A 7889-nucleotide genomic window follows, 5' to 3' on the forward strand; every position below is an offset into this window, starting at 1 on the left:
ATTCCTAGAGAAGTCACCATAATTCCCTGATTCAGGATTTGAACCCATCCAATGTGCTCGGAAGTATTAGGAATAGAGCATCTTTTCTCCTACCCAAAGTTATTCCTTTGCGAAATTAGACTTGGGCACATGTGTAGACAGAGATCAGGCTGACTAAGCAGCTCAGACAATTCTTTTGCATATAAAGATTTTCCCTATTTGTTGTTGTTGTTTATATTTTTTTCAAAGCTGTACAATAGCCCCCAAAGCTGCCTACATCCTCCCCGCCTCCACTGTCTACTGTGGTCCCCTCTTCAAGATTTCTAGCTCTTGGAGGCACTTTTCTTTTCCCATTTTAAAAAGAATCAGAAAAAAAGAATTACACAACCACTTATAATGAGTAGTTTGGCCCTTTCTTCCAAATAAAGAGACTTCCTACAGCATATACTTAACTTTCCCACTGAAGCAAATGAGACTTCAAAGTGCTGGTACTTGGGTGGAATAGTTCCCAGTGTGCATTGTGCCAGATTTATCATTACAACCATTAAGGCACTTGAAGTACTTGCCAGCTGCTTTCTAACTTGATTTGCTGCTACACATGGGAGTGTGACAGAGAATAAACTTTTTCTTAGACCATTTATTAAGTTTCCTGGTCTAATAGTCCCGGTCAGTGAAGCCTTTCACCCAATCCATGCGCATTTGCTGGGAAAGTATCCCCACCTGTTTCAGCAGAAATTCCCATCAAAATCCGTAAGTACTTTGGGATGTTATCATTCTCACCAACACACCCAATAGCATCCTTATATATTTTGCAACAGAATACATAGGAAGTTGCTGAGCAGCAAACTAGACATTACAGTGACAGGTTCCATGTGTCAGAATGTAAAGGTAAAGGTAAAGGTACCCCTGCCCGTACAGACCAGTCTTGACAGACTCTAGGGTTGTGCGCTCATCTCCCTCTAGAGGCCGGGAGCCGGCGCTGTCCACAGACACTTCCAGGTCACGTGGCCAGCGTGACGAAGCTGCTCCAGCGAACCGGCTCCAGAGCAGCACACGGAAACGCCGTTTACCTTCCCGCTATAAAGCGGTACCTATTTATCTACTTGCACTTAAGGGTGCTTTCAAACTGCTAGGTGAGCAGGAGCTGGGACCGAACGACGGGAGCTCACCCCGCTGTGGGGATTCGAACTGCTGACCATGCGATCGGCAAGTCCTAGGCGCTGAGGTTTTACCCACAGCGCCACCCATGTCCCATGTGTCAGAATGTAGGTTGTGCCTATTTCTTATAAGATCAAATATAATTTAAAGCACAGCATGGGCAGGTGGACAGCAAGTTATTTTCCAGTAACCATATTTAAAAGTGGAGCCCCGCAAATGAAACAAAATGCCATGCATATTCATCGCTTTCTTATTTTGAATATTTTTTATTATGCCACTCTAATCCCAAGTGAATTCAGAATTCTATTTGTGATCGTCTTTAGGAAAATTGGAAACTACTTGGTTAAAGATGGGCCAAAGAATGTTTCCAATCCAAACTTTAAAGTCCCTAAATTCTATATAATGAGGACAGGCAAAGCCACATAGAGCTGACACTTTTTACGAGATTACTGGGAAGAAAATGGAGGAAGGTAGACAAGGGCATTCTATTTTAGGTGAATAGTTCAAGTTTCATTGAAGGAGATATAAGGAGAACCAAAACGTCTGCTTTCTGTGCTGTTTCCCCACAACAAGCCCTTAGCAGACATAGCAAGTATTTGACTCAAGCACTGAGTCACCATTTTGAAGTGGACAGTAACCACAATAGGCTTAAGACGCACAGGTAGGAGGGCTCGTATTTCCTCACTTGTATTCAGTGTGTGGTTCACCTGACTCATGCTGGGTTTTGTGAGGGAGATTTGCTTGCATAACGCCAGAGTGACACAGGGCCCGTGGTGTCCCCTTTGTGTGTAAATAAGGGTCTTTAGTTTCCAACACTCTTGGTCTGCTGCATTTCACAAGGTATACATTTTCTTTTAAAAAGAAAGAAAGAAGGCCCTTAGCATTATTCCAACTCCCCCCCCCCCCCGCTTCTAGCAATCTCCTATTTCTTCTTAATGTCTTCACATGTACATTTAGACAATGCTAGGAAAAGTAAAAATAACCTTCAGGCAGCCTCTGCAGTTTAGGGGTTAGGCGGGTTGTGTAAATAGTTTTCTGAGCTACTGAGCATTCCCTTTGAACTTCCAGGCTAGTAAGTACCTGGTAGAACATGTGTCTGGAATGCCAATGATGGTTTCTACTGCAAACAAGCAAACCTCAAACCACAGAAAATATAACACTGTGCCCCAGGAGTGGGCTTTAATCCGAAGCTTTAAAAACGTCAAGGTTCTCCTGAAGCAGATGACTTGAATAACTATGGGTGTATTGATAATCATCAAATGAATCAATAATTCAAATTCATGCTTGATGTTCCCAGAAAAATTGGGTTTTGTAGTTTCAAGTGAATGATACAACATGGGTTTGGGGGTTTTTTTTTGAGGGGGGATCCCCTCAAGTATTGAAAATATTTACAGAAGTTTTAAGTACCACTGAATTCAGTAGGAGAAAGTGAAATGGCTGCTTAATTATGCCACTGAAATCAATTGCACCGAAAAAGGGGCTTAGCTTTAACTGAACCTTGCTCTCTGTATAATTTGCCTTCAAATTCATTGTGCACTTTGGCTGTGCTCTGAAGAAGATTCAGAGCAGGAGTATTGTAGTTAACCTATCTGTTTAATCCTTTAAATCTAATTTGGCTTTCTCCTACTGCTCAGGGATTGAACTCAGGTTAAAGAGATGAAAGCTAATAGACGCTGCTGTTATAACTTATCACACACGAGAGCTATAATGTCTAAATTATCAGCCTCTTTTCTCCACATCAAAATGCCAAGGGGTCATATTTCTGCTTCACATTGCCCTGTTGTCCGTACTGCTAGAAGTCAAAAGTTTGTTAATTATGTAACCCTTGCTCAGAGGCTATCTATCTGTCCTGTAAATCACCTCTGGACTTAAAAGTTCCCAAATTACTGGTCCATGCAATGAAAAAGCCCATAATACTGATTCTGCTCTGTGCCATGATAGCTATTATAAGGAACTACAACAGCCACCCCGCCCAAGGAGCTCATCAGTAAAAAAATAATAATTGAAAATGGCAAATGGTGCTCATGATAAGCAAGTCAGGTGACCTATTCACCACAAGCAGCAAGCTCTTGCAAGGAGGTAGGGAAAGACATTCCCTGTAACCTGGGCAATGTGTACAGAGTAGACTATCCTATACCTAACTGTTATCACTCCAAGGGCTCTAAGTAACAAGTTCTAGAGCTCTACAGGAACTTTATTTCTGAAGTTTTGATCTGGCAACATTAATTCAAACCCAACTATCAATTATGCTGTGCCTGCGTGTTACCTGCAGCCCGGGCCCGGGCTTGCAATTAATAAGGCTCTTATTATGGAACATAATGGCTTTGATGTCTTGAGCATGAGTGGTGAACATAGTAGGGAGTGTGTTCAGCCTGTTGGAGCTTATTGGCTAATTGCCTATGGTCCCTTTGAAAAATTCCATGTCTAAAAACAAGTCAGCAGTGGTTTTGATCACAGTGCTATGACAGTATGCTTTGTGATGTTATAATTAACCACATTGCATCCCAATCTCTTTAATTCATAACTATAGCTCCCCCCTTTTTTTTCTCCCTCCCAGCCTGCTAATTGGATCACTATGATATAAAAGAACCACAGTTACTTCAAGAGACTTCTTTTCATTTTAAGGTTGCAATTCCATTCAGAGTTAGGCATCCTTATACCCATTGATTTCAATAGGTTCAGGCATGCCCAACTGTGCATGTCTGTTTGCAGTACTGTGAGATGTAATTCTAGTTCTTTAATTCAGTACTAAAAATCCAATTAATTTCAATGGTATGGGATTAAAACCATGAAACACCCCCCAGTCCAGAAGCCTTTCCATGAAGCAGTGGTCTCTGTGTTGCTGTAGACAAGGATCTACTTGTTGGATATATGGTTATACCCAGAATGATTAAGACGCTGGAACAAGGACCTTATGAGGAAAGGTTACTAAGGGAATTAAAACCAACAAATGGTACCCAGTTAGCTTTCCAACAGCTTGATGATTTTTAGCCTGGAGCAACAATGAGCTGAGCTTTTTCATTTGTGGCACTAGTGTTGTAGAGTCCTTTCCATTCTGAACTACAACCGGCCACAACAGTACTATTGGTATTCTGCTGACTCTCGAATGCACACCTGTTTCAGCAGGCATTCCCCTTCTCTACGGACCAGAATCTCCCATTTTGAGTGCTCTGTTTTAATTGTTGTGCAGTCATAATGGGATTGTTTCACTGCACATTTTAATCATGCATGTCAGTTTCAATGTTTTGATGGAATTGTTTTATTGCACATTTTAATTATCTTTTTTGTATATATATATATTTATTGAATTTCTGTTTTACGATTTAAAGTACTCATTCTTACATCCTTAAGATATCAATGACTTCCCTTCTTCTCTTTCTATGGTTCATTTTACGTATCATAAATCCCTGCTTATTTTACAAAAACGATACCATTCAGTATTCCATTACTGAATCTATCAAAACTTATTTACACTGTTGAATTTATCTTAATGCTTCCAGCGTTTTCATCATATTATAATTATCTAGGCTGGATTAAAGTCCAATCAGCAGAAGCAATGTGTAAGAAGGCTTTCCTTCCTGTCTTCCTCTGCACCTCCTAAATTTGGCTCCGGGGGTGTTGGTTGAACCACCAGAAGAACACTGGGGGTAGAGGGCCATTGTTCTGCCTAGCAAGCCAAATTGCTTGCCCTGGTGGAATGATCATCTTGGCACAACAATGAATCCCTCCCCTGTGTATTTATATATTTTTGTGATTGGTCTTACACCTGGAAACTACTTAGAACCAATTTTGGCAATTATGCTATATATATAAATTAATAATATTAAACACTGAAGTATTCCTAAGTTTAAACAAAAAGGGGCATGATAGAGGTTTATAAAATTCTGCATGATGTGGAGCACCAGGAAAGCAAGATGTTTTTTTTCTCCTTTTCTCATAGCACTAGAACTTGAGGCCATCCAATAAAAGCTGAATCGTAGGAAATTTAGGACAGACAAGATAAAGTACTTCATCATACAGTGCATAGTTAAACTAGAGAATTAACTACCACAATGTGCCTTGGTAGCCACCAACTTGGATGACTTTAAAAACAGATTAGACAAATTAATGGAAGATAAGGCTGTTAACACTTACTACTTAGGATTTCTATGCTGCCTAGAGATGTGGAGGCCCAGAAAAAAATCAGAATAAACTCCTCTCCCCCCCCCCCATTTTTACTAACCTTGTGGTTTTTTCCTGGGGGGGGAATGAAAAATGATTTTTTTTATTTTAGAACAATGAGCAAAATGTTTAAGACAAGGTGTTGATATATTCCTAGGGGCCAAGGTCCTTTGCCCCCCGCAATCAAATATTTGTGGGAGCCGGGCCCCACCAAGTTGATGGGCATTGCCATTCAAATGGTGTGCATGCACCACATCATATGATAAATTATGTACTTACCTGTCCCACACCCCCACGCCAATGCTTTATTCAAGTTGGCACTCCTGAATACTTTTATGTTAACTATATACAGTATCAGATCATTGAAATTCCTGTACACTGAGGACAAGCAAGTCCTGAGTTGTACACGGAGATTACAGTTCTCAGATGCAAGGGCAATGCATTTCTGCCTTTCGGACGGCGCTGCCATTGCGATAAGAGAAGGAAGAAGGATTTGGTGCCTTCTTTGCTTGTGACTGCCTGCTTCTTGGCATAACTCGAGAGGTCCGGAGGGTGGCAACATGAGAACGGGCCTTCTCTGCAGTGACTCCCCATCTATGGAATGCTCTCCCCAGAGAAGATTGCCTGGCGCCATCATTATGAACCTTTAGGCACCAGGCAAAAACGTTCCTTTTTAACCAGGCCTTTGGTTGATCTTATTGACATCCAACACCCTTTTAGAATGTGGTGCTTTTTGAGGAGGGTGGGTTATTGGGTTATTACTTTTGATTTGATTTTAGGCATCATATACAGAGACCCACCTAAACAGGTTAAACCTAGAGCAGCAAGAGAACACAGAACGCAAAATGGCAAATTATCTGTACCATTGATTTGTTTTCAACAAATTTTCCTTTCTTGCTTCCCCACATCTCTCACTTTGTAACTGTGTTGCTAGCAGCGGAGATAATTCCTTGTGCTTTCAATTTCATGCATCACTACCATATACATTTTCTTCATTCTGTTTGAAATTATTACTAGACACATGCCTCTCAGGTAATTTGAAGTGATATTCCAGAATATTCCAATACATTTGACTTTCAGAATATTTTGTAGTGATTTAACATCTTTCTTTCTTTCTTTCTTTCCAGAGGTTCTGGGTGCTTATCCAAGGTTCATGTTTGCTTTTGGAATAAGGCACAGCGGAAACTGTGGTGTCTTTAGGATATATAGTTTATTTAAACATACATACAACCTGAGCCTACAGTGGAGGGGTTCACGGCATTAACACTCAAGAGGGCCTTGCTTCCCTTATAGCCACAGCCTTGGATTCAAACAGAAATCAAACATCACTCTGTCTCTCTCCCTACTTGCTTGCTGCTTTGCTTAAAGCTCATGTCAGCGCAGCTCTCTACTCTCAACTCTGCCTTATTCCTTCTAACTACACAGAGTTGAGGGAGGGCCCCAAATTTTCCATCTGCCACAGAGCCCCTTCTTTGTTTTCTTTAATGGCCTATCTCTCAGGCTATCACTTCACCATGAGGCTAGACTCGCTATTCAAAGAATTAGATGCTTGATTGAATTTAAACACTTGCTGGATCCAAAGAGAAAGATCTTGACATACAGCCTGACAGCCTAACACACACACACCACAAACTCATAACAAGAACAATTTTATAAGTAGGCTGAATTTTATAAACATGATCAGATCCTCTTGAGAATAGATTAATGACCTTCCTTTATTAGATACTTAGGATGAACTATGGTTCAAATCTCAGCTGAATCATTAGCTCTTTAGTATGCTGTACTGGCCTACCTTACAATACCTCATAGATTATTTTAAAAGAATTAGAAATCATACAGCATGTAGGGAAGTGCACTACAATTCCTACAAGAGGCAGAAGCATCATTGTGCTTTGCCAGTACCCTCAGCATTTTTAAGTGGTCCATAGGGTGGCTGGAGTTTGGGAAACACTGATCTCTAGCATGATGTTGATGGTTTTCACATGCAATTATCAATTATCTCTGCGCTTCCTTCTGCTTGTCCCATTTTAATGAGCCAAAATAAGTAGTTTGTCATGTGCAAAAGAAGGGGTAAAATGGGGTGTTCTTTATCTTTTGTCAATCAAAGCAGTGAAGAGTGAGAGTAAAAAAAAGGTTCTCTCTAGATTGGGCACAGGGATGATGGATGCATCTTACTGATAATAGAGAATCTATAATATCACAGTATCATTCTTTCCAATAGTTATTGTTGAGCCATTTATCATTCCTTTCCATCAGAAGCAGTAGTGACTTCTGCACTGGGAAGCCAGGTGAGCAATGCCACCCCAATCTGCTCTGCCAGTCATTAACTGTCATGTGGGAGGATCTTCCTTTATTCTAACTGGATGTCTTTTGCTTGATCTTGGGTTTTTGGGAGTTCTGACAAGACTGACCCAGTTCTGTGGAACAAGGTAACCCTTTAGATATTAAAAAAAAGGTAAAGGTACCCTTGCCCGTACGGGCCAGTCTTGACAGACTCTAGGGTTGTGCGCCCATCTCACTCAAGAGGCCGAGGGCCAGCGCTGTCCGAAGACACTTCCGGGTCACGTGGCCAGCGTGACAAAGCTGCATCT

This window comes from Podarcis muralis, chromosome 1, assembly GCF_964188315.1.
Source record: "Podarcis muralis chromosome 1, rPodMur119.hap1.1, whole genome shotgun sequence".
Taxonomy (NCBI): Eukaryota; Metazoa; Chordata; class Lepidosauria; order Squamata; family Lacertidae; genus Podarcis; species Podarcis muralis.